At 52.0% G+C, this 25,813-nt stretch overlaps 1 protein-coding gene and 1 non-coding gene across 2 annotated transcripts in view; both read right to left on the minus strand.

Annotated features, from left to right (window-relative positions):
* The window catches only part of PDE4A (phosphodiesterase 4A), a 593,319-nt gene that overhangs the window by 369,121 nt on the left and 198,385 nt on the right, over positions 1–25,813 (minus strand). The gene's annotated exons all lie outside the window — the stretch shown is intronic.
* On the minus strand, positions 16,474–16,548 carry TRNAT-CGU (transfer RNA threonine (anticodon CGU)). Its single transcript has one exon. It is a non-coding gene; the product is annotated as a tRNA-Thr (tRNA).

Here is a 25,813-nt window from a genome sequence, read left to right on the forward strand (position 1 = left end):
TGGTGGTCTCCCATCCAAGTACTAGCCAGGGCAGACTCTGATTAGCTTCTGAGGCCTGATGAGATCAAGCTAGCCTAGGTCATCCAGATAAGCATTCTTTGGTGGCTTGCCATTGCCTGCCTCTGCGTAGCAACCCTGGACTTCCTTGGTGGTCTCCCATCCAGGTATAATCCAGGATCAACCCTGCTTAGCTTCCAAGATTAGGCCAGCATGGGCCATCCAGCTCCAGGCAAAAAACACAGAGGTGGTTTTCCATTGCCTGCCTCTGCAGAGCAACCGAGACTTCCTTGGTGGTCTCCCATCCAGTACCAAACATGGCTGACCCTGCTTAGCTTCTGAGATCTGACTAGCCTGGGCCATCCAAGTCAAGGCAAGAGACAACCAGAGGTGGTTGGCCATTGCCTGCCTTGCAGAGCTACCCTGGACTTCCTTGGTGGTCTCCCATCCAAGTACCAAACATGGCTGACCCTGCTTAGCTTCTGAGATCTGATGAGACTGGGCTAGCCTGGGCCATCTAGATCAGGACAAAAGACCAACAGAAATGGTTTTCCATTGCCTGCCTCTGCAGAGCAACCCTGGACTTCCTCGGTGGTTGCCCCTCCAAGTCCCACCATGCTTAGCTTCTGAGATTTCACCATGTCCCAGGGCCCACCATGCTTAGCTTCTGAGATCTGAAGAGACTGGGCTAGCCTGGGCCATCCAAGTCAATGCAAGAGACAATCAGAGGTGGTTGGCCATTGCCTGCCTCTGCGTAGCAACCCTGGACTTCCTTGGGGGTTGCCCCTCCAAGTCCTGACCAGGGTCCACCATGCTTAGCTTCTGAGATCTGGCTAGAATAGGCTCGCCTGGGCCATCCACATCAGGGCAAGAGGCAGAGAACAGAGCTGGTTGGCCATTGCCTGCCTCTGCAGAGCTACCCCAGACTTCCTTGGTGGTCTCCCATCCAAGTACCAAACATGGCTGACCCTGCTTAGCTTCTGAGATCTGATGAGACTGGGCTAGCCTGGGCCATCTAGATCAGGACAAAAGACCAACAGAGGGGGTTCTCCATTGCCTGTCTCTGCAGAGCAACCCTGGACTTCTCTGGTGGTCCCCCATCCACATATAATCCAGGACTAACCCTTCTTAGCTTCCAAGATTAGGCCAGCAGGGGTCATCCAGCTCCAGGCAAAAAACGCAGAGGTGGTTTTGGCATTGCCTGCCTCTGCATGGCAGCCTTGGACTTCCTTGGTGGTCTCCCATCCACGTATAATCCAGGTCTAACCCTTCTCAGCTTCCAAGGTTGTTGCGCAGAGGCAGACAATGACAGACCACCGCTGTGTTTCTTGCCTTGACCTGGATGGCCCAGGCCAGGCCAATCTTGGAAGCTGAGAAGGGGAGGGACGGTGGCTCAGTGGTAGAGCATCTGCTTGGTAAGCAGAAGGTCCCAGGTTCAATCCCTGGCATCTCCAAAAAAGGGTCCAGGCAAATAGGCATGAAAAACCTCAGCTTGAGACCCTGGAGAGCTGCTGCCAGTCTGAGAAGACAATACTGACTTCGATGGACCCAGGGTCTCAGTATAGGCAGCTTCATATGTAAGGGTTAGACCTGGATTATACTCCATTACTCCCTATGGAGACCAAGCCCCATAGGGTATAATTGAGAATTGATCTGTTGGTATCTGGGGCTCTGCAGTCGCTGTTTTTTGAGGTAGAGGCACCAAGTTTTCAGCGTAGCATCCAGCGCCTCTCTCCAAAATACCACCCAAGTTTCAAAAGTATTGGAACAGGGGATCAAATTCTATGAGCCCCCCCCAAAAGTGCCCCTATTCTTTATTATTTCCAACGGAGGGAAGGCATCTGAAAGGTGTGCAGTCCCTTTAAATATGATGGCCAGAACTCCCTTTGGAGTTCACAACCTTGCTCAAGCTCTACCCCCAATGTCTCCTGGTTCCACCCCCAAAGTGCCCAGATATTTCTTGAACTGGACTTGGCAACCCTATGCACAACGCAGGGAATTCACAAATACCTCTCCCACCCACACATACAACCCCCAGTGACCCCTGCTCCATGCCCAGAAGATGGCAAAAAAAAAAGTCCAGGATTCCAGGTCAAACAAGCCTGGAGAAGAATTGCTTAAAAAAAGAAAAAGAAAGGTAAAGATAGTGCCCTGCCCAAGCACCAGTCGTTTCCGACTCTGGGGTGACGTTTTCATAATGTTTTCACGGCAGTCTTTTTACAGGGTGGTTTGCCCTTGCCTTCCCCAGTCCTCTACTGCCTTCCGCAGTCATCTACTGCCTTCCCCAGTCATCTACGCTTTCCCCCCAGCAAGACTGGGTACTCCTTTCACCAGCCTCAGAAGGATGGAAGGCTGAGTCAACCTCGGGCCAGCTACCTGAACCGAGCTTCTGCTGGAATCGAACTCAGGTCGTGAGCAGAGCTTAGGACTGCAGTACTGCAGCTTTACCACTCCCTGCCACGGGGCTCTTCGCACATATATATACATACACATATAATTACACATATACATACATACATACACACACACACACACATAAAGGTAAAGCCGTAAACTCTTCTGATTTAATTTCAACCCATTTGTTCTGGTCCTGCCTTCCGGGGCCACAGAAAACAATTCCACCCCATCCTCTATAGGACAGCCCTTCAAGGACTTGAAGATGGTGATCCTCTCACCTCTCAGCCGCCTCCTCTCCAGGCTAAACCTGCCCAGCTCCTTCAACCATTCCTCATAGGACTTGGTCTCCAGACCCCTCACCATAGGATCCTCATTGCTGTCAGAGGGCCATCCAGCCTCTGTTGAGAAACCTCCAAAGAAGGAGAGCCCACCCCCTCCCGAGGAGGAAGCCTGTTCCACTGAGGATCCGCTCTAAACATCTCTGCTTAGCTTCCAATTCCAGGCTAACCTGGGTCGTGTAGGTCAGGAGGACCAGTCGCTGCTTCCAACATTCCGCCAATTAAACCCACATCCAGTTTCAGCTTCCGCATTCGTTTTGTCCTTGAAAATCAGGAACAGCTATGCGACTGGTAAGGTTTGGGTTTGGATTTCCCCCCCTCACAAAAGTTTTTTCCAGACTCCAAAGAGCCATTCTGTTCCTTAACATATCCTGCATTTCCTCCTTAAATCTCGTTTCCAAATAGGGTTGCCAGGTCCAACTCAAGAAATATCTGGGGGCTTTGGGGGTGGAGCCGGGAGACTTTGGGGGCGGAGCCGGGAACAAGGGTGTGACAAGCACAACTGAACTCCAAAGGGAGTTCTGGCCATCACATTGAAGAAGATGAAGATATTGGATTTATATCCCGCCCTCCACTCCAAAGAGTCTCAGAGCAGCTCACAATCTCCTTTCCCTTCCTCCCCCACAACAGACACCCTGTGAGGTAGATGAAGATATTGGATTTATATCCCGCCATCCACTCCAAAGAGTCTCAGAGCGGCTCACAGTCTCCTTTCCCTTCCTCCCCCACAACAGACATCCTGTGAGGTAGATGAAGATATTGGATTTATATCCCGCCATCCACTCCGAAGAGTCTCAGAGCAGCTCACAATCTCCTTTCCCTTCCTCCCCCACAACAGACACCCTGTGAGGTAGATGAAGATATTGGATTTATATCCCGCCCTCCATTCCGAAGAGTCTCAGAGCGGCTCACAATCTCCTTTCCCTTCCTCCCCCACAACAGACACCCTGTGAGGTAGATGAAGATATTGGATTTATATCCCGCCCTTCACTCCAAAGAGTCTCAGAGCGGCTCACAATCTCCTTTCCCTTCCTCCCCCACAACAGACACCCTGTGAGGTGGGTGGGGCTGGAGAGGGCTCTCACAGCAGCTGCCCTTTCAAGGACAACCTCTGCCAGAGCTATGGCTGACCCAAGGCCATTCCAGCAGCTGCAAGTGGAGGAGTGGGGAATCAAACCCTGTGAGGTGGGTGGGGCTGGAGAGGGCTCTCACAGCAGCTGCCCTTTCAAGGACAACTCCTGCGAGAGCTATGGCTGACCCAAGGCCATTCCAGAAGGTGCAAGTGGAGGAGTGGGGAATCAAACCCGGTTCTCCCAGATAAGAGTCTGCACACTTAACCGCTACACCAAACTGGCTCTCCTCATTGAAAGGGACCACACTACTTTTAAATGCTTTCCCCTCCATTTGGAATAATGAAAGACAGGGGCAACTTCTTTTGTGGCTCATAGAACTGGACCCCCTGGTTCAATCTTTTTGAAACTTGGGGGATTTTTTAAGGAGAGACACCAGATGCTCTTCTGAAAATTTGGCGCCTCTAACTCAAAAAACAGCCCTCTCCCCAGAGCTGCAGATACCCATGGCTCAATTTTCCATTAAACCCTAAGGGAATCAGTCTCCATAGGAAATAATAGAGTGCCAACAGATATTTTCCCTGCCCCTCCCTCCCCCTGCTTTCTGATGACCCTGAAGCAGGAGGGAAGGCCTCCAAACCGGGGGATCCCCTGCCCCCTCCTGGGGATTGGCCACCCTAGTCCAAAAGCAAACCAATAAACCTGCCCACCTTTCCCATCTCTTTAGAGGCTGCCTTCTCCAATCTTCTCTGTCCCGTGGAGCAGAGTGATAAAGCACCAGTACTACAGTACTGTGATCTGAACTCTGCTCACGACCTGAGTTCTATCGCAGCAGAAGCTGGTTCAGGTAGCCGGCTCGAGGTTGACTCAGCCTTCCATCCTTCCGAGGTCGGTCAAAGGAGTCCCCAGCTTGCTAGGGGTGGAAAGCGTAGATGACCGGGGAAGGCAATGGCTAACCACCCCATCAAAAGTCTGCCGTGAAAACGTTGTGAAAGCAACGTCACCCCAGAGTCGGAAACGACTGGTGCTTGCACAGGGGACCTTTCCTTTTCCTTTGCCACTGGTAAAGCAGCAGTACTGCAGTACTGTGATCTGAACTCTGTGCTCACGACCTGAGTTCTATCCCAGCGAAAGCTGGTTCAGGTAGCCGGCCCAAGGTTGACTCAGCCTTCCATCCTTCCGAGGTCGGTCAAAGGAGTCCCCAGCTTGCTGGGGGGAAAGTGTAGATGACCGGGGAAGGCAATGGCAAACCACCCCCTAAAAAGGTCTGCCATGAAAACGCGAAAGCAACGTCACCCCAGAGTCGGAAACGACTGGCGCTTGCACAGGGGACCTTTCCTTTCCTCTCCAAAGCACATTTGAGGGATTTCTCAGCTACCCTGCGTTGAGCTCTCCTGCCCGCTGCCTTCCTTCTTACAAAACGAGGGGCGTTTTTAATTATCAGGCCTGCTCACAGGTGAGACAAAAGCCAAGCAACAAGCCGGGGTTAAGCGCAAGCCGGGGCTAGGAGGAGATAAAGCAGAGAAGCAGCGTCTCTTTGTCAAGCGGCTTCAAAGGACTCCCCGCTTGTAATTAAAACACACTCGCGCGACGCACGCACCAACCCAAACATCACAACATATGAATCCTCCAGAAAGCAGGCTATTATATTTCGGGAATAAATTAGTTTGATGTCTCTTGTTCACCAGAAAACAACAACGGAGCGTCAAACGGCTCCGGTTCCTCCCTTCGAACCCTGTTATTAAATAATGCAACAACAACCCGATTGTTGGGGTTGATTAAAGTAATTGCGAAAAAATGCACCTATATCAACAGAGGGCAAAGCACGCTTTCTTTCCCGGGAGGCACGGCGGTGCCAGGGGAGGAATGCAAAGTGGCGAAGCGATCGAGCAGTTGGCCGAGAAAGCTAAGAAGAACGGGCCCGGTGTTTGTACAATAATAGCAGTCCATTTACTTCTCGGGGGCTCTAGAAAATAACTGGGGAAACAACCTGACCCGAAGAACTAGCTGTAAAGTATCTGTCGCTGCTGACAAATCTTGCTGCAGCGGCAGCACCGCCCCGTGGGCGCATGGCGCTCCAGGCGGGCTCCCTGCCCACCACCCCCCCCGCCACCCCCACTGCCCCCCTTCCCTTCTGTCCCACCCCCCCGCTGAGGCTGGTCCTTGCCCCACCCACCGCTGGTCCTTGCCTCACCCTCCTTCCCTTCACAGCACTGCAAGGCAGCGCTGCGCTCCGGCGCACCACCACCCCTCCGCACCACAGCTGGTCCTGACTGGCTTCGATGTGGCCGGCGCGGTATCTTATCCTTTGAAAAGCCCACGAGAGGAGACTTCACTCCCCCTGCTTCCCTCTGGGATAGTCAAGTGCAAACTGAACGGTGACAGTAACTTTTCCAGGCCCTGCAGCAATTCTGGCCAGCCAGCCAGGCCCCGGGGAGGCTGCCGCACAGTACATCTGGGCCCTGGGGAGGCTGCTGCACAGCACAGCTGGGCCCCACAATCTTCACTGGCCAGCCAGGCCCCAGGGAGGCTGCCACATGGCTCAGTTTGGCCCAGCAATCACTGAGGGCCACACCAACTGACCTCAAGGGCTACATATGGCCCTCGGGACGGAGGTTTGCCACCCCAGGATTAGAAGCTGTGCTTGTCATGAGCTCTGACAAGGGGGAGCTGGAAGGGTTAACAGACCTGGAAGAGTTGCCAGCCAGTTCCTCAGCCGAACAACCAACAGCTGGCCCATCAATCACTCTCCCCACATTCCAGGCACCAGCGCTGGTTGTTGACAATCAATCTCCTCCAAGCTCCCCCCTCCCTGCAGCCCATCTCAAGAGTTCGAAGCAGGCTCCGGAAAGAACTTTCAGAGCAAAGACATGAGGCACCCCGATGCTTCAGCTCTCTCAGCCCTGAGTTCTAGCAGAGTCGCTGCCACCCAGGGAGCAGGCTGATGGAGGCTCCCATATAACTCCCACCCAGGATTTGGTAACCTCGTGGAAGCAACAAGTCGATTCTCCAGCTTGCATTCATGCCCCTTCCTGGTTCCAGACCCTGACCTGCTTGAAATCCTTGCACCCTGACCCTTTGGCTTTTGGACACTGACTTCTGATTCCGGTTTGCGATTTTGCTTTGGTGACTTGGCTCCCTGCTTGACTTCCCGGACTTTGACCTTAGACTGGCTTTGGACTCCCGCCTGCCTGCGCCCTGAGAACGTGACAGTGCCAGCCGCATCGAAGTCAGTAAGGACCAACCGCGGTGCAGGGGGAGCAGCGACAGAGTGCAGCGCTGGCTTGCAGTGCTGCGAAGGAAGGGAGGGTGGCAACAGTGGTGGGGAGGAGGAAGGGAGGCAGGCTAAATAGGCGTTTGTCATGGGCACCGGGGGGGGGGGAGAAGCCCAATTGGGCAACCCCACCCCCTGACACCCTAGGCAACCACCTAGTTTGCCTAGTGGACAAGCCGGCCCTGTGCAGCGGACAAAAGGCCAACCGTTTGAATACTAGGAAGAGCTCCCAAATATCCAGTCCACTCAACATCTGCTAGACCACGGAAGTCGAACTCATTTCTTATGAGGGCCAGATCTGACATAAATGAGACTTTGTTGGACCGGACTATGTGTTTCGTAAAATGCAATGCCAGGTAGCGGAGATATAAACTTTATAAAGGCAAACACAATTAAAGGTCTTTTTTAAAAAAAACAAACAAACCTCAAAATAAAAACATGCTTAAAACATTAGCACTTGTTGGTCTTAAAGGTGGTGTCTTTGTATTTCTCCCATGGGATCCAGGGAACTGAGCAAAGGAAGTTCTGGCTCTTTCCTTCCTTCCCCAGGGGACCAGGAGGGGGAGGAGCCTCAGCCAACAGAAGAAAGAGAGGCTTGGTTCAGTAACTCTGCTGTGTGATTGAGAGAGCCCGGCAAAGCACGCTATCCCTTCCTCCCCAAGGGCGGCGCCTCAGCCAATAAAGAAAACAGAGGCTTTGCTCTGTAGCTCCTGTGCAACTGAGCCAGCCTGGCAGAGCAAGCTGTGATGCAGAAGGAAGCAAGAGAGAGGGAGAAGGAAGCAGATGACAGCCAGTTGCCCGGGGGCCTGATTCGGCCTCCTGGCTGCATGTTTGACACCCCTGTCTTAGACTATAACGGGCAGTCTTGTTTTGCATTGCAGGCTGCTGCGTCACTGTTGCCAGAATACATCCCAAAATAACAGCCATACCGACTGTTTCCAGCATCACAGCGGGGCCTGGAGATCTTCTGGAATGACCAATTATCTCCAGACTACAGAGGAAATGGTTGCTCCTTTGCATATTAGGCCACACACCCCTGATGTAGCCAATCCTCCAAGAGCTAACAAAAAAGAGCCTTGTCAGCTCTTGGAGGATTGGCTACATCAGGGGGGAGTGGCCTAATATGCAAAGATGCTCCTGCTAGAATTCCACCGCTGTGCAGATTTATGCTGGTTCGGAAGTCTGTAAGGCAAAGACCGTTGCAAACTGCTTTTCTACCAGCCCGGGGAACAATTTCCTTCCCCCGTTCCTCCGCCTTCATCTTTCCGTGGTGCTTTATTGAACATCCCGCCTGACTAAAGAGTTCTGGGAGTCGAAAGCTTGCTTGTTAAGTTGCGGGGTTTTAAAAAGCCGGTCCTAATAAAAGATTTACCTTCCCAGCTGCGGGTTTCGGAGAACACCCACGGGACTCAGTCGGTAGCCCGCTGCTAACACGTCGGAGTAAAGCGCTCAGAAAATTACAAGTCTCAGAATGTACTATATCTGGGTAGTTTTCCACAGGTTCACCAAGCCCCCACAGATAGTGAGAGCTCCACCCCCCCCTGCCGCTGTCAGTGGGTTGTTCCCACCGCCATTTAGCTGGCCAGCAAGGGAACAGACGGGAGGAAATTGGAGGGGGGAGATGTCGGCAGGAACTGAAGACGCTGGTGACACTCCCCATGTGTCCAGAAGTGACCTCAGCAGTTCCGGGTGGTTTTGTGCCGGGTGGGGGTTGTGGCCTAATATTCAAATGAGTTCCTGGGGTGTGGCCTAATATGGAAATGAGTTCCCAATGGGCTTTCTCTGCGACAAAGCCCTATGTGAAACAATGGTAATGTCAGCGGGAGTGGCCTAAAATACAGATTTCCTGCTCAGCTTCTTCTACAACAAAGCCCTGTGTGAAACAATGGGGATGTCAGTGGGAGTGGCCTAATATGCAAATGAGATGCTGCTAGGCTTTTTCTAGCAAAAAAAATTCCTGGACGTCAGTTTGTTGTTTGACTCTGTCATTTCGGCGGGGGGAGGGGGGAGATCTAGAGTTAAATCATAGTTTTGCCTGGACTGGCCAAACTGTGGCTTGGGAGCCACATGTGGCTCTTTGACACATATTGTGTGGTTCCCCGAAGTCCCCACCACCCCATCAGCTGGCTTGGAGAAGGTACTTGTCTCTTTAAATCACTTCTCCAAGCCAAGTCAGCCGGTGGCTTGGAGAATGCATCTGAAGTTAAAGTTGCTTTCTTTCTGACTCTCCCTCCCTCCTCCCTTCCCCCATCTATTTGTCTTCCTCCCTCCCCTCCTTCCCTCCCTCCTTCCCTTCCTCCTCCCTCCTTCCTTCCCTTCCTTCCTCCTCCTTCCCTCTCTCCCTCCTTCCTTCCTCCCTCCCACTTTAGGTGTAGTGGTTAAGTGTGCAGACTCTTATCTGGGAAGAACCGGGTCTGATTCCCCACTCCTCCACTTGCAGCTGCTGGAATGGCCTTGGGTCAGCCATAGCTCTCTTATCTGGGAGAACCGGGTTTGATTCCCCACTCTTCCACTTAAGAACATAAGAACATAAGAGAAGCCATGTTGGATCAGGCCAACGGCCCATCAAGTCCAACCCTCTGTGTCACACAGTGGCAAAAAATGTTATATACACACATACACTGTGGCTAATAGCCACTGATGGACCTGTGCTCCATATTTTTATCTAAACCCCTCTTGAAGGTGGCTATACTTGTGGCCGCCACCACCTCCTGTGGCAGTGAATTCCACATGTTAATCACCCTTTCGGTGAAGAAGTACTTCCTTTTATCCGTTTTAACCTGTCTGCTCAGCAATTTCATCGAATGCCCACGAGTTCCTGTATTGTGAGAAAGGGAGAAAAGTACTTCTTTCTCTACTTTCTCCATTCCATGCATTATCTTGCAGCTGCTGGAATGGCCTTGGATCAGCCATAGTGGTTAAGTGTGCAGACTCTTATCTGGGAGAACCGGGTTTGATTCCCCACTCTTTCACTTGCAGCTGCTGGAATGGCCTTGGATCAGCCATAGTGGTTAAGTGTGCAGACTCTTATCTGGGAGAACTGGGTTTGATTCCTCACTCTTCCACTTGCAGCTGCTGGAATGGGCTTGGGTCAGCCATAGTGGTTAAGTATGTGTACTCTTATCTGGGAGAACTGGGTTTGATTCCCTCCTCCTCCACTTGCAGCTGCTGGAATGGGCTTGGGTCAGCCATAGTGGTTAAGTGCATGGACTCTTATCTGGGAGAACTGCGTGTGATTCCCCACTCCTCCACTTGCAGCTGCTGGAATGGGCTTGGGTCAGCCATAGCGGTCAAGTGAGCGGACTCTTATCTGGGAGAACCGGGTTTGATTCCCCACTCTTCCACTTGCAGCTGCTGGAATGGCCTTGGATCAGCCATAGTGGTTAAGTGTGCAGACTCTTATCTGGGAGAACTGGGTTTGATTCCCCACTCTTCCACTTGCAGCTGCTGGAATGGCTGTGGGTCAGCCATAGTGGTTAAGTGTGTGTACTCTCTTATCTGGGAGAACCGGGTTTGATTCCCCACTCCTTCACTTGCAGCTGCTGGAATGGGTCAGCCATAGTGGTTAAGTGCGTGGACTCTTATCTGGGAGAACTTGGTTTGATTCCCCATTCTTCCACTTGCAGCTGCTGGAATGGCCTTGGGTCAGCCACAGTGGTCAAGTGAGCAGACTCTTATCTGGGAGAACCGGGTTTGCTTCCCCACTCCTCCACTTGCAGCTGCCAGCCAACGGGTGGGGTGGGGGCGCTTTGAGAGCTATACAATATGTGTGAAACAGCCACATGTGGCTTCCGAGCTGCAGTCTGGCCATCTCTGAAAGAGAGCTTTCCCTTGAAACGATAGAGTTCCTATTAGAGCTATGCCTACCCTCGCTCCTCGACATTCTGCAGTTGGCTCCGCCCAGGGCTCTTTTTCTAGCAGGAGCTCCTCAGCCTATTAGGCCACGCCCTTCTGATGTAGCCAATCCTCCTGGAGCTGACAGTAGGCCCTGCGCTAAGAGCCCTCTAAACTCTTGGAGGATTGGCTACATCGGTGGGGGGGCGTGGTCCAATAGGCAGAGGAGCTCCTGCTAGGAAAAGGACCCTGGCTCCGCCTCTTTTTGCAGCCATTTTGTGGTTGCGCCCACCATGCTGTGCCAAAGTTCCAAAGGAGCCCGCAGGCTCAGAAAGGTCGGAAACCCCGGGCCTTGTCGATGTCTTCTGTGCATTTATATGTTAAATCCCACGGCTGAAGCTTCCAAGAACAAAAACCCAGTAGGAAAACTTGCTTTTTCTCTCTAAAGACGGTGGTTCCGCCAGAGACTCTGGCATCTGCTAAGTCCCAGAAGACTCAGCTTCCTTGAGCAAAGAGCAGAGGAACTGAAACGAGATAACGTGTGGCGCGACGACGAAGAGGGCAACGTTTGCCCCAGAGAAAGGCCACGCCGAACGCAGTGCAAAATCGCACTGACAGATGTGTCAAAGGCGCCGCTCCGGAAGGGCTTTGCCGACTTCAGCGGAGAACGACATCTCTGCGTCGGCTCGACAGAGATGGAGGGGCCGGGGAAGATGCTCTTTTGCACTTCCATTATTCGCTGTTAATACTTAGCGCTTGGGTGACGCTAAACTCTCTTCCTGGTGCCTGAAGGAGGAAAATGCATTTCGCTTGCAGGGAGAGTCAGTCAAGACGTGATAAGCCCAAAATTAAAAGCTATGACTGCCATTTTGCGGCATCTTAGTATCATAGAATCACAGAGTTGGAAGGGACCTCCAGGGTCATCTAGTTCAACCCCCTGCACAATGCAGGAAACTTACAAAGCCCTCCCCCTAAATTCACAGGATCTTCATGGCTGTCAGATGGCCATCTAGCCTCTGTTGAAAAACATCCAAGGAAGGAGAGCCCACCACCTCCCGAGGAGGAAGCCTGTTCCAGTGAGGAACCGCTCTAAACTCACAGACACCTCCCCCTAAATTCACAGGATCTTCATTGCTGTCAGGTGGCCATCTAGCCTCTGTTGAAAAACCTCCAAGGAAGGAGAGCCCACCACCTCCCAAGGAAGAAGCCTGTTCCACTGAGGAACCGCTCTAAACTCACAAACACCTCCCCCTAAATTCACAGGATCTTCATCGATGTCAGATGGCCATCTAGCCTCTGTTTCAAAACCTCCAAGGAAGGAGAGCCCACCACCTCCCGAGGAGGAAGCCTGTTCCCCTGAGGAACCGCTCTAAACTCACAAACACCTCCCCCTAAATTCACAGGATCTTCATCGATGTCAGATGGCCATCTAGCCTCTGTTGAAAAACCTCCAAGGAAGGAGAGCCCACCACCTCCCGAGGAACCCTGTTCCACTGAGGAATCGCTCTAACAGTCAGGAAGTTCTTCCTCATGTTGAGCCGGAAACTCTGTTGATTTAATTTCAACCCACTGGTTCTGGTCCTACCTTCTGGGGCCACAGAAAACAATTCCACCCCATCCTCTATAGGACAGCCCTTCAAATAAGCACCCCCAAGAAGCTTTGTAGCTCCGCTTTGCAGGTGGGGGCCGGGGCTTGCACGATGGCGCGGGAATCCACCCAACGAAGACGCAGCGGGAATCCACCCAACGAAGGACTTCTCGGTAAGTTTTGCAGGGGCCGAGAGACCCTTGGCGATCTCGAACGTGGCCGCCCCGCAGACACTCAGGAGAATGTCCCTCTTCATGCTGTCCTCTGTGACTCGATTGGCCCTCAAGTAGCATTCAACCCGTTCTGCGTAGGACTCCCAGCCCTCGGGATTCGCGGGGTTGAACGGCTCGATGTGACCGGTGGTACCGCTCTGGGTTGCCATGGTGGCGATGGCGGCGGTCGTGGCCCGTGGGTTGCCCTGTCTCCGATGTAGCCGACGTGGCTAGAATCCCATCCTCGTCGCCATTGTAAGGTACTGAGACAGGAGACGTTGGTAGGGCAACATGCTTTAATGGAGGCACATTACAAGAGAGAGAACACGCGGGCCGGGTCCCGCTTATGTACAACTCCGGGAACCTCCCTCCAGACAGGCCAGTCCAATCCTGGCCTGTTGAACTTCCCGCCACAGCTGGTGATTGGCTGGGAGTTCGTGCCCTGCGCTGAGCAGCCCGGGGACAGCCCGGTCGCTCCGCGCAGGGTCGCGCTGGCTGGTTTTATGTTCTTGCGTTGTATCGTTATCTCGATACACTACAGACTCATCCTTCCATCCTTCCGAGGTGGGTAAAATGAGTCCCCAGCTTGCTGGGGGGAAAGTGTAAAAGACTGGGGAAGGCAAGGGCAAACCACCCCGTAAAAGTCTGCCGTGAAAACGTTGTGAAAGCGACATCACCCCAGAGTCGGAAACGACTGGTGCTTGCACAGGGGACTACCTTTACCTTTTAGGAAATGCAGGATTACAGAAGCAAAAGATAGGGAAGGGGTTACAAGATAGAAAACCATATAAAAAAAACAAAGAGAAATAAAGAGAAGCAGTATATATACCTGTTACATTTCTACCTCAAGACGCAATACCAAATTCTTTCTACCTGCAAGCCTTAAAATCTTACCCATTATAACCATTAAATTCTACAGTCTTCTTATGTTTGTTATATACTTTTAACTAATCTGAAGCTTATAATATAAATCTAAACTATTCCTCTTCAATACATATAAATGAGAGAAAGCCAGAGAAATCAATCGTGAAACAGTTAACTGGTTAAATTTAGCAATATTAGAAATAAAAGCTAACGAATTGGTTCAACACTGTTAAACCGCCTCTGTTAATCTGCCTTGACTAAATGGTCCAGGTTAGCCCAATCTCATCAGATCTCAGAAGCTAAACTGGGTTGGCCCGGATTAGTAGCAAGGAAGCCCAGGGTTGCTACGCAGAGGCAGGAAGTTGGAAACCACCTCTGTTAATCTGCCTTGACCTGAATGGCCCAGGCTAGCTTGATCTCATCAGATCTCAGAAGCTAAACTGGGTTGGCCCGGATTAGTAGCAAGGAAGCCCAGGGTTGCTACGCAGAGGCAGGAAGTTGGAAACCACCTCTGTTAATCTGCCTTGACCTGAATGGCCCAGGCTAGCTTGATCTCATCAGATCTCAGAAGCTAAACTGGGTTGGCCCGGATTAGTAGCAAGGAAGCCCAGGGTTGCTACGCAGAGGCAGGAAGTTGGAAACCACCTCTGTTAATCTGCCTTGACCTGAATGGCCCAGGCTAGCTTGATCTCATCAGATCTCAGAAGCTAAACTGGGTTGGCCCGGATTAGTAACAAGGAAGCCCAGGGTTGCTACGCAGAGGCAGGAAGTTGGAAACCACCTCTGTTAATCTGCCTTGACCTGAATGGCCCAGGCTAGCTTGATCTCATCAGATCTCAGAAGCTAAACTGGGTTGGCCCGGATTAGTAGCAAGGAAGCCCAGGGTTGCTACGCAGAGGCAAGCAGTGGCAAACCACCTCTGTTCATCTCTTGTGCTGACCTGGATGGCCCAGGCTAGCTCCATCTCACCAGATCTCAGGAGCTAATCAGAGGCAGTACTTAGAGGCAGACGATGGCAAATCCCCTTCTCTCCCTCTCTTGCCTTGAAAACCTAAGAGGGCTTCAATGAGTTGGCTGTGACTAGAAGTCAAATCCACCCCCTCTCCAACCTCTCTGTTCTGATATGCCGGCCACAGCATCAGTTCCAGAGGCAGAGCACTCTTCGGGCATGTGCACTCTTCGGCCATGTATTCGGGTTGCACTGCTGTGCACCAGAGCTCCCCCTCTCCCATTACCCGTCAACCACTTAATCTTACTCTCCCTCCATTTAAGGGCCATTAGAGCCAAGAAAGGCAGACTCGCGGAGAGGGGGGGGGGGCTGTCACAGCTGCTGTGCTTCTCCCAAATGGGTACTGCAAACAAAATTTAAATCTAGCCAAATCGGAGGCAGCAGAGGGGAAGCAAGCGGGAGGCCAGCTTCGGGGCTGTTAGCTTTTGCGGCGGCAATAAAAGCCAGTTTTCTTCCGTTTAAACAAAGGGCTTTTAAACATCAGGAGATGCTCCCTCCAGAACTCCCCGGTTCACTTGTAACCGACTGACAATTTTTAAAAAAAAATTACCTTGAAATCACGGGGCTGTGCTGCGGGTCGGGGGCATGTTTTTTAAATAAAGTTTAGTGGCACATGCATCAATGCATACAAATGTGCAACCCGCATCTTATGAAACACATTTTCATTCAAGTTGCAAAAGTGCATCGGTGGCTAGCCACAGGAGGTGCGCCGGTAATGAAAGAAAGGGACGTGCCACATATGAAGCTGTCTTCTACTGAACCAGACCCTCTTGGATCCATCAAAGTCAGTCTTGTCTACTCAGACTGGCAGCAACTCTCCAGGGTCTCAAGCTGAGGTTTTCATGCCTACTTGCCTGGACCCTTTTGAGTTGGAGATGCCAGAGACTGAACCTGGGACCTTCTGCTTACCCAGCAGATGCTCTGCCACTGAGCCACTGTCCCTCCCCAAATCAGTCTTGTCTACTCAGACTGGCAGTGGCTCTCCAGGGTCTCAAGCTGAGGTTTTTCACGCCTACTTGCCTGGACTCTTTTTAGTTGGAGATGCCGGGGATTGAACCTGGGACCTTCTGGTTCCCAAGCAGATGCTCTACCACTGAGCCACCATCCCTCCCCTATCATATGAACATATGAAGCTGCCTTCTACTGAATCAGACCCTGGGTCCATCAAAGGCAGTCTTGTCTACTCAGACTGGCAGCGGCTCTCCAGGGTCTCCAGCTGAGGTTTTTCATGCCTACTTGCCTGGACCCTTTTTAGTTGGAGATGCCGGGGATTGAACCTGGGACCTTCTGCTTACCCAGCAGATGCTCTGCCGCTGATCACAGCCCCATTCATGGCTCTCCAGGGTCTCCAGCTGAGGTTTTTCACGCCTCTTTGCCTGGACCCTTTTTAGTTGGAGATGCCGGGGACTGAACCTGGACCTGCTGCTTACCAAGGAGATGCTCTACCGCTGAGCCACCGTCCCTCCCCAAATATTAGTTCACTGAGACTCAGCCATGGAACCAAACAACAGGGCTGAGCTTGGAGTCATGGATGCATGAGGCTGACTTCTGCTTGAGTCAGTCTGTTTGGTCCATCAAAGTCAGTATTGTCTACTGAGACTGGCAGCGGCTCTCCAGGGTCTCAAGCTGAGGTTTTTCATGCCACTTTGCCTGGACCTTTTTGAGTTGGAGATGCTGGGGATTGAACTTGGGATCTTCTGCTTGCCAAGTAGATGCTCTACCACTGAGACACCGTCCCTCCCCTTAGACATATGAACATATGAATCTGTCTTATACTGAATCAGACCCTCCTGGGTCCATCAAAGTCAGTCTTGTCTACTCAGACTGGCAGGGCTCTCCAGGGTCTCAAGCTGAGGTTTTTCACACCTACTTGCCTGGACCCTTTTGAGTTGGAGATGCCGGGGATTGAACCTGGGACATTCTGCTTACGAAGCAGGTGCTCTACCACTGAGCCACCATCCCTCCCCTATCATATGAACATATGAAGCTGCCTTCTATTGACTCAAACCCTGGGTCCATCAAAGTCAGTCTTGTCTACTCAGACTGGCAGCAGCTCTCCAGGGTCTCAAGCTGAGGTTTTTCACGCCTACTTGCCTGGACCCTTTTGAGTTGGAGATGCCGGGGATTGAACCTGGGACATTCTGCTTACCAAGCAGATGTTCAACCACTGAGCCACCGTCCCTCCCCATCCAAGAACACTGTCGAGGCTAATTTCCCTTTGCTCTCAGCCTGATTTGCTCTCCAAAGCCTGCAGAAGCTTCTTTTACAGGGCAACCCACCCAACAAAAAAAAACAGAGAGCAGCACCGCTCTCCATTTACCTCTGATAACGTTAGATCTTCAGTGTGAGGATGTGTTGCTGGTGTGACCAAGGTAATTCATGCCACAGTATTCCCCATTACTATATACCAGGATGAAAGTTGGATAATGAAGAAAGCTGGCAAGAAGATAGCTGATTTCTTTGAATTGTGGTGTTGGAGAAGAAGAAGAGAGGAAGGAAATTGGAGGGAGGGAGGGAGAGAGGAAGAAAGATAAGGAAGAGAGGGAGGAATGAAGGGAGATGAAGGGAGGAAGGAAGGAAGACAAGGAAGGGAGGGAGGAAGGAAGGGATATGAAGAGAGGGAGGAAGGAAGGAAGATGAGGAAGAGAGGGAGGGACGGAGGGAGAGAGGGAGGGAGGAAGGAAGACAAGGAAGAAAGGGAGGGAGGGAGACGTAGAGAGGGAGGGAGGAAGGAAGGTAGAAAGGAAGACAAGGAAGAGAGGGAGGGAGAAAGGAAGGAAGGAAAGAAGGAAAATAGATGAGGGAGGGAGAGAGGGAGGAAGGAAAGGAAGGAAGGAAGAAGGAAGGAAAGGAAGGAAGGAAGGAAGGAAGGAAGGAAGGAAGGAAGGAAGGAAGGAAGGAAGGAAGGAAGGAAGGAAGATGAGGGAGGGAAAGAAGGAAGGTCCCATTTTTACAGATAATCGACATTAATGCCTGTGTTAAGTCTGAAAAATTCTGTAACTATGCAACACTGTATGAGTACTCTCTATTTGCAAGAGGGTGGATTTGGAGGAAGGGAGAGCAAGTGAGTTCCACCGCTCAGCCTCTCTGCCACAGCACTGCACCCCCTCCCGAAGAGGCCTGGGGTCTATGACCAGACAGTAGGGCACTGTGGGAGGCCAAGCATCGGGGCAGCAACTCCAAGAGTTCCTTTGCAGCTCAGAAAACAGGGGTTGGAGAGATGCCTTGGAGTTCATGAGGGCATCTGGAGTCTATGTCGGGGCCAGCAGAGGGCACGAGCTGCAAGGCCTGTGATTTAAACCCGGCACAGCTCAGGCATTTGCTCACTTTCCCAGCTTTGAGAATACTGCAAGCAGGCAAAAAGAGAAAGATCCTTCCCCTTTGCTTGCGGATCAGCAGTAGGGAAGAACAAGACAAGGAAGTCCGACTTGTCTTTGCAGCTGGCTGGCTAAAACCTCTGGCGATAGAACTCCATCAGCTTTTCACTCTTAAAAAAAAAAAGATCGGTACCTGACTTAGAGGAAGAGAGGGTGATCACAACTCAGAAGCCAAGTCAGATCGGTCCCGGTTATTATTTGGACAAAAAAAAAATCACCAAAGAAAGTCCGGAGTTTCTTACCTTGAAACTCCTACAGGGTTGTCGTAAGTCAGATGTGGCCTAATGACACCGTTTATAACGTTCATCAAACTATTTTTTAAATACCTATTACTTAAGACCAGCGGTCATTTTGTAGAAAAATAGATGGTGCTCATCCAGGGTTTGTTATGCAGCTGCACATACTATTCAATGGACAAGGAGGTGGATCTCTCAGAAAGAGGAGGTGGAACTCTCAGAAAGAGGAGATGGAACTCTTAGAAAGGTGCAGCAGCTGCGCTCCTGTGAGCTCCCACTGAATTTGCCTAAGACCAGGCATTTTAATTCAGCAAGAGCTCACAGGGCTGCAAGCTTCTGAACCTATCTGAGGGCCCCCCCTCCTCCCCACCTACCTTGTCCCTTGAATAGTAGGTGCAGCTGTATAACAATCCCAGGATTAGGAGAGCCGGCAGCCAGCCAGCCACCAGGGGCTTTGCCACGCCTCCTGCAGTCCTCATTAACCCCTGGAGAAGCCCACACCCCACCCTTTCTCCACTTCTTATGTGATTTTGGGTAGGTGTTGGCTTGCTGGCCTTTTGACTGGGGGGGGGGGGCTTCTGCATGCAAAGCAGAAGCTCTGCCACTGAGCCAGGGTCTCAGGTCAAGGTCTTTCCCATCCCCTCCTGCCTGGTCCTCTTAACTGGAGATGCCGGGGATTGAACCTGGGACGTTCTGCATGCCAAGCAGAAGCTCTACCACTGAGCCAGGGTCTCAGGTCAAGGTCTTTCCCATCACCTCCTGCCTGGTCCTTTGAACTGGAGATGGCAGGGATTGAACCTAGAACCTTCTGCATGCCAAGCAGAGGCTTTGCCACTGAGCCAGGGTCTCAGGTCAAGGTCCTTCCCATCACCTCCTGCCTAGTCCTTTTAGCTGGAGATGCTGGGGACTGAACCTGGGACCTTCTGCATGCCAAACAGAGGCTCTGCCACTGAGCCAGGGTCTCAGGTCAAGGTCCTTCCCATCACCTCCTGCCTAGTCCTTTTAGCTGGAGATGCTGGGGATTGAATCTGGGACCTTCTGCATGCCAAACAGAAGCTCTGCCACTGAGCAAGGGTCTCAGGTCAAGGTCCTTCCCATCACCTCCTGCCTGATCCTTTTAACTGGAGATGCCGGGGATTGAACCTGGGACGTTCTGCATGCCAAGCAGAAGCTCTACCACTGAGCCAGGGTCTCAGGTCAAGGTCTTTCCCATCACCTCCTGCCTGGTCCTTTGAACTGGAGATGGCAGGGATTGAACCTAGAACCTTCTGCATGCCAAGCAGAGGCTTTGCCACTGAGCCAGGGTCTCAGGTCAAGGTTCTTCCCATCACCTTCTGCCTGGTCCTTTTAACTGGAGATGCTGGGGATTGAACCTGGGACCTTCTGCATGCCAAGCAGAGGCTCTGCCACTGAGCCAGGGTCTCAGGTCAAGGTCTTTCCCATCCCCTCCTGCCTGGTCCTATCAATTGGAGATGCCTGGGATTGAACCTGGGACCTTCTGCATGCCAAGCAGAGGCTCTGCCACTGAACCACAGTCCCTCGCATGAACGTGACTTTCACTCAACAGAGAAGGCTGCAGGTCTCCTTTCCCTACTCAGGCTGGATCCCTGTCATATTGAGCTTCCATTCTGCAGAGTCAAAAACTGCCGTTCATATGGGGAGGAGGGAGGGAGGCTTGAGGTTGGCAAAGCTCTGGGAACACCTCCTCTGTAACCTCCCACCAAGTGAAGCAAACATGCCGGAAGGCCAAGAAGTTCGGTGCTAATCCCTGGAGCTGCTGAAGCCTGACCCGTCTGTCTTGCCCAATTTACATTTAAGGAGCAGCAGGAAATCTGCACTGCTCTCTTTTGGCGGCAGGGAGGAAAAGAAGCCCCGTAACAGCTATTATTTTCTCACTTGTGCCTAGTTTGAATAAGGCCCGAGCTTACATTTGGGATGGACGCGTGGGGCTGTTATCCCGATCCACACTAAGCGACAGTTTCCACTCTTGCTGATCCCAACTCTACAACCAACTTCATAAGTCTTTAAGAAGAGCCCGGCGGAGTCAGGCTGATAAGACTGTCTAGTCCTGCATCCTTTTTCGCACAGTGGCCAAACAAGACAGTCAACAACAGGACACAGAAGCCGAGGCCTTCCCCTGAGAAGAACACCGGAAGAGCCCTGCTGGGTCAGACCAGGGAGGGTCCATCTAGTCCAGCCTCCTGTCTCACACAGTGGCCAACCTGGAGAGCCAATAACAGGGCAGAGAGGCCAAGGCCCTCCCCTGAGAAGAACATCAGAAGAGCCCTGCTGGGTCAGACCAGGGAGGGTCCATCTAGTCCAGCCCCCTGTCTCGCCCAGTGGCCAGCCAGTTCCTCTGGAGAGCCAATAACAGGGCAGAGAGGCCAAGGCCCTCCCCTGAGAAGAACATCAGAAGAGCCCTGCTGGATCAGGCCAGTGAGGGTCCATCTAGTCCAGCATCCTGTCTCACACAGTGGCCAACCAGTTCCTCTGAAGGGCCAGCAACAGGGCAGAGAGGGTCCATCTAGTCCAGCATCCTGTCTCACACAGTGGCCAACCAGTTCCTCTGAAGGGCCAGCAACAGGGCAGAGAGGGTCCATCTAGTCCAGCCTCCTGTCTCACACAGTGGCCAACCAGTTCCTCTGGAGAGCCAACAACAGGGCATAGAAGCTGAGGCCTTCCCCTGAGGTTGCCTCCCTGGCACTGAGATTCAAAGGCTAATTACCTCTGAATGTTGAGGTTCCCTACAGTCACCGTGTCTCTCAACCACAGTGAACACAACATAAGAAGATCATTGCTAGATCAGAACAATGGTCCATCTACTCCAGGCCTGTAGTCCTCCACCCAACTCCCCCTCGGACCTTTATGGCCCCTCCTTTCCCTGGTCTCTGCTCTCTCCCCCGCCACTTTTCTCCCCGTCTCCCTCCGCACGGCACCTCCCCCTCCCACTCACCCACCCACCACCTGGTGAAAGATGAAAGAGCGGGCTCCTGGGGCTTTTGCAAGGCGCCCACCTGCCCGTGCCGATCACGTGAGCGCTGAAGCTAGCGGTTCCTACGCCGACTTGCTGATTGCGCGGGAAAGCCGGCGTAGGCACCGCTGGCTTCGGCGCTGCTTTTCCTGCCTTTACTCTTTAGTCTTTCACTCGGTTGGTGGTTGAGTGGGTGGGAGGGAGAGGTGCCGCACGGATGGGGGCCACCAGAGCCGCAGGGAGAAAAGTGGTGGCGGAAAAAGTGGGGGCCGCCGGAGGGGGCCCCTCCATCCCAAAAAATTTTCCGTGCCCCCCACCAACTGGAATTTTCTGCTACCGGCCTGATCTACTCTAGCTTCCCATCTCACACAGTGGCCAACCAGTTCCTCTGAGACCACGAGAAGACCACAAGGATGCCTAGAAAACTATGAGAAGGCCACGAGGGTTCTTAGAAGATCACAGAGGTACTTAATATACCACAAGAAGCCTGCAAGGAAACTTAGAACAGTACCTCTGTGATCTTCTAAGAACCCTCGTGCGGCCTTCTCATAGTTTTCTAGGCACTTCCATGGCCCTCTTGTGGCCTTCTAAGCACCTGTTTGGTCTTATCGTGGTCTTCTAAGCAGTCTCATAGTCTTGTGATCGTTTCATGGCTCAAAAAAGAGAGAAGAAGATATTGGATTTATATCCCGCCCCCCACTCCAAAGAGTCATAGCCGCTCAAAATTTCCTTTACCTTCCTCCCCCACAAGAGACACCCTGTGAGATGGGTGGGGCTGGAGAGGGCTCTCACAGCAGCTGCCCTTTCAAGGACATCCTCTGCCAGAGCTCTGGCTGACCCAAGGCCATCCCAGCAGGTGCAAGTGGAGGGGTGAGGAATCAAACCCGGTTCTCCCAGATAAGAGAGCTCTGGCTGACCCAAGGCCATTCCAGCAGGTGCAAGTGGAGGAGTGGGGAACCAAACCCGGTTCTCCCAGATAAGAGAGCTATGGCTGACCCAAGGCCATTCCAGCAGCTGCAAGTGGAGGAGTGGGGAATCTAACCCGGTTCTCCCAGATAAGAGAGCTATGGCTGACCCAAGGCCCTTCCAGCAGCTGCAAGTGGAGGAGTGGGAATCAAACCCGGTTCTCCCAGATAAGAGAGCTCTGGCTGACCCAAGGCCATTCCAGCAGGTGCAAGTGGAGGAGTGGGGAATCAAACCCAGTTCTCCCAGATAAGAGTCCGCGCATTTAACCACTACACCAAACTGGCTCTCCTAACGATGGCCAAGCCTGACGAAAAAAGAGATGGCCAAGCCTGGCCTCACAGCAACTTGCTCCTCCAAGTAGAGCTAACATCACTCATCCTCACCCTCCTCAGAAGAGGGCCAGTGCTATCCAGTCTATAGGTCCCAGCCACACACAGGATTCTAACAGAGATGCCTCGGGAGGGCTCACACCGCCAAGGCATCTCGTTTGCACGATTCTGCATCCAGACACTAGTGAGGCGACTGGGACGTGGCTCAGAAAACTTCAGAAGTGTCAGCTTTCTGGGCCACTCTGAGAACGCCAGAGAACGGGGCGATTGCAGGATGTGGACGGGCGGCAGATGTCGTCATTTGGACCAGGTTTTTCTAGTCGATTTCTCTGAGTCGCCCCAAACTACCCGTCTGTTAGCAGCCACAGTGTAGGGGGAACCAACAAGATACCAGTTGCAACAATTAAGCAAACGCAACAAACTCTGCAGAGGCAGGGTGGGAAAAGGAGGATTCAGATACCGCTCGCAAGCACTGCCGTAACGGGGAGAAAATTACCTTAATCGCAGCACACGCAGCGAAGGCAAGACTTCAAGCTAATGAGACCACCGATTTGCAATCCAAACCATCTGAGCAGCACAGCGCCCTGGGATACCATGCACACGCACATGCATGCTGTGCCAAGGAGCGGGGCCAAGGGCACACTGAGAAACACTGCAAGTCTAGTTAACATCTTGTTAGAGGGCAAGGGAGACAGGATCCCACAGCCTGGAAGCTTTTTCACTCCTCTCTTTCTAGAGGTGACCTTGCAGAGAGACCCTTTTTTCTCACCGAATCTCTAATACCAGAACTCAGCTTACGCAGGTATCAAGAGCCAATATTTATGCTACAGAGCTATTTCCAGAAAATTATTCCGAACAGTTGCAGGCAGGGGTTCCCAACCTTTTTCGGCCTACCTTTGGAATTCTGACAGAGTGGTGAGTACAGCCACAAAATGGCTGCCACAGGAGGCGGAGCCAGTCACAAAATGGCTGCCATGGTTTCCCTTCAGTCACAAAGAAGATCCTTGAGCAACGGTGGCAGCTGCTGCCGAAAGCAACATGTTTAAATATCAGGCACAGTCGTTCAAATCTCTCATGACCTATCAGAAGCCTTGCTGGGGAAAAAGCTCTGCCAAGTCCTCACCCTCAACCTAAAAATATTGGGGGGACACCAGAAAAGGTTTCAGCAGACATCATGGTGACCAGGCCTTGGCTTCAGCAGGCGCTCACAGGAGCAGAGCTCCTGAACCTTTCTGTGGGTTCCCCTTCCTCCTCCCCATCTTGTCCATTGAATAGTAGGTGCAGCTGCATAACAATCCCTGAACGAGCTCTACCATCTATTTTTCTACAAAGCGACCCCTGATTGTGACCACATTCAGGGGTGGAATTCTAGCAAGAGCTCCTTTGCATATTAGGCCACACACCCCTGCTGTAGCCAATCCTCCAAGAGCTTACAAGGCTCTCTTTGGTAAGCTCTTGGAGGATTGGCTACATCAGTGGGGTGTGGCCTAATATGCAAAGGCGTTCCTGATAGAATTCCACACCTGCCCACTTGTATCACAATAGGGATTCCTGCTGTTGGGCAGGGATGGACAAACTTGTTTAGGAGCCACAAGGCATGAATACCAGGTGTTTCAGAGCTACAAGATGAGGGAAGGAGGGAGGGAGGGAGGGAGGGAGGGAGGGAGGGAGGGAGGGAGGAAGGAAGGAAGGAAGGAAGGAAGGAAGGAAGGAAGGAAGGAAGGAAGGAAGGAAGGAAGGAAGGAAGGAAGGAAGGAAGGAAGGAAGGAAGGAAGGAAGGAAGGAAGGAAGGAAGGAAGGAAGGAAAATAGACGAGGAAGGAAGGAAGGAAGGAAAATAGATGGGGGAAGGGAGAAGGGAGAGAGAGATGGAAAGAAAACAATTTTAATGGCCTGGCTGGCTTGGCTTGGGAGTAATGATTTAAAAAGAGAAGTGCCTCCTCCAAGCCAGCCAACAGGGCTGTGGGGGCTTCAAGAGCCACACAATACGTGTGAAAGAGCCACATGTGATTCCCAAGCCACAGTTTGGCCCCTTTTGCTGTAAGGTTTTCAAGGCAACAGATGAGGTAGAGGAGGGAAGCTGAGTAGAGGTGGGAAGGTGTCAGTGACAACCGCAGTGCCCCCTGTTGGGGATCCCCGGTTTAGGGAATTTTGGATTCGCTGTTCTCTTTTTATGTTTGCTTGTTTGTTTCCATTCATGCAGTTAAGGTTTTCACGGATGGATCTTGAGCTCCAACCGCCACCCAAGGAGTCCTTTCCGACAGCCGGGCCCAAAATAAACGCTGTCACTTCCATCCATCAGTAAATAAAATCTTCCAAGCTTCCCTTGTCACCGGTGCAGATCAACAAGCGTGAGTACTGATGCCCCCCGTTAATCAAGAGCCGGGGGATTGTGTCAGCATTATGGATGGCAAGCTGCTGCTAATGACAAACGCGTCTCAGGGCTTTGTGGCGTGCGCCTATCATCACACCCTCCAATTAGCACCTAATCAGGTATTTAATATGCACGCGGCTGCTTGGCGAGACACGGAGCTCCCCTCACGGGGGTACGGAATTACACGCAAAATTAACGCGACTAACCTTTGGCGTTACAGCGAAGCAACGGACCATGATTGCACTTCCTTTCAGCTCTAGATTGCACATGCGGTTGTCTGCCGTCGGGTCTGACTTCCTGCGTTTGGTTTGGGAGGCTGTGTGGGAGAAGATTTTAAACTCCCAGGTCGTTCCGCTGCCGACCTTAGAGTGGCAATCCTCGAGCAGAGAAAGCTTCAAGGGGAGATGGCAATGGGAAACTGCCGAACTGGAGCTCATTCACAAGTTCAGAACAACGGACTTCCTCCCCAAAGCTGGATAGAAATGTACGATTCTTATCGTACTACAGATGCAAAGACGGGATGCTGGGCTACATGGACCACAGGCCTGATCCAGCAGGGCTCTTCCTACACTCTTACACACTCAACCTTCAGCTCAGCAAAATATCCCTTCAGTCCTGCCGCCCCTTTCACTGCCAACCGTATCAGCTGCCCTAGCTTTAGATAATCCGTAACTCACCCTCCTCACTGACAGCAACATTGTAAAAGAGGAGTGTCAAATTCATTTGTCACGAGGGCCCGATCTGACATTTATTTCTTTATATTTATTTGGTAGGCTTCTATTCCGCCTCCTCCCGTAACCGGGCTCAAGGCAGATCACAACATATCATAGAAACAATACAAAGCTATAAAACAGAGTTAAAATACCATATTAAAATTAAACAGTAAAAAGCAATAACCAATCAATCAAATGCGCCATCGGCGGAAAAAGGCACAGCGTGTCAAGTAGCCAGTTATAAGCCTATATTTTAGTGATGGTG

The sequence above is a fragment of the Heteronotia binoei genome, chromosome 13 (assembly GCF_032191835.1).
Source record: "Heteronotia binoei isolate CCM8104 ecotype False Entrance Well chromosome 13, APGP_CSIRO_Hbin_v1, whole genome shotgun sequence".
NCBI lineage: Eukaryota > Metazoa > Chordata > Lepidosauria > Squamata > Gekkonidae > Heteronotia > Heteronotia binoei.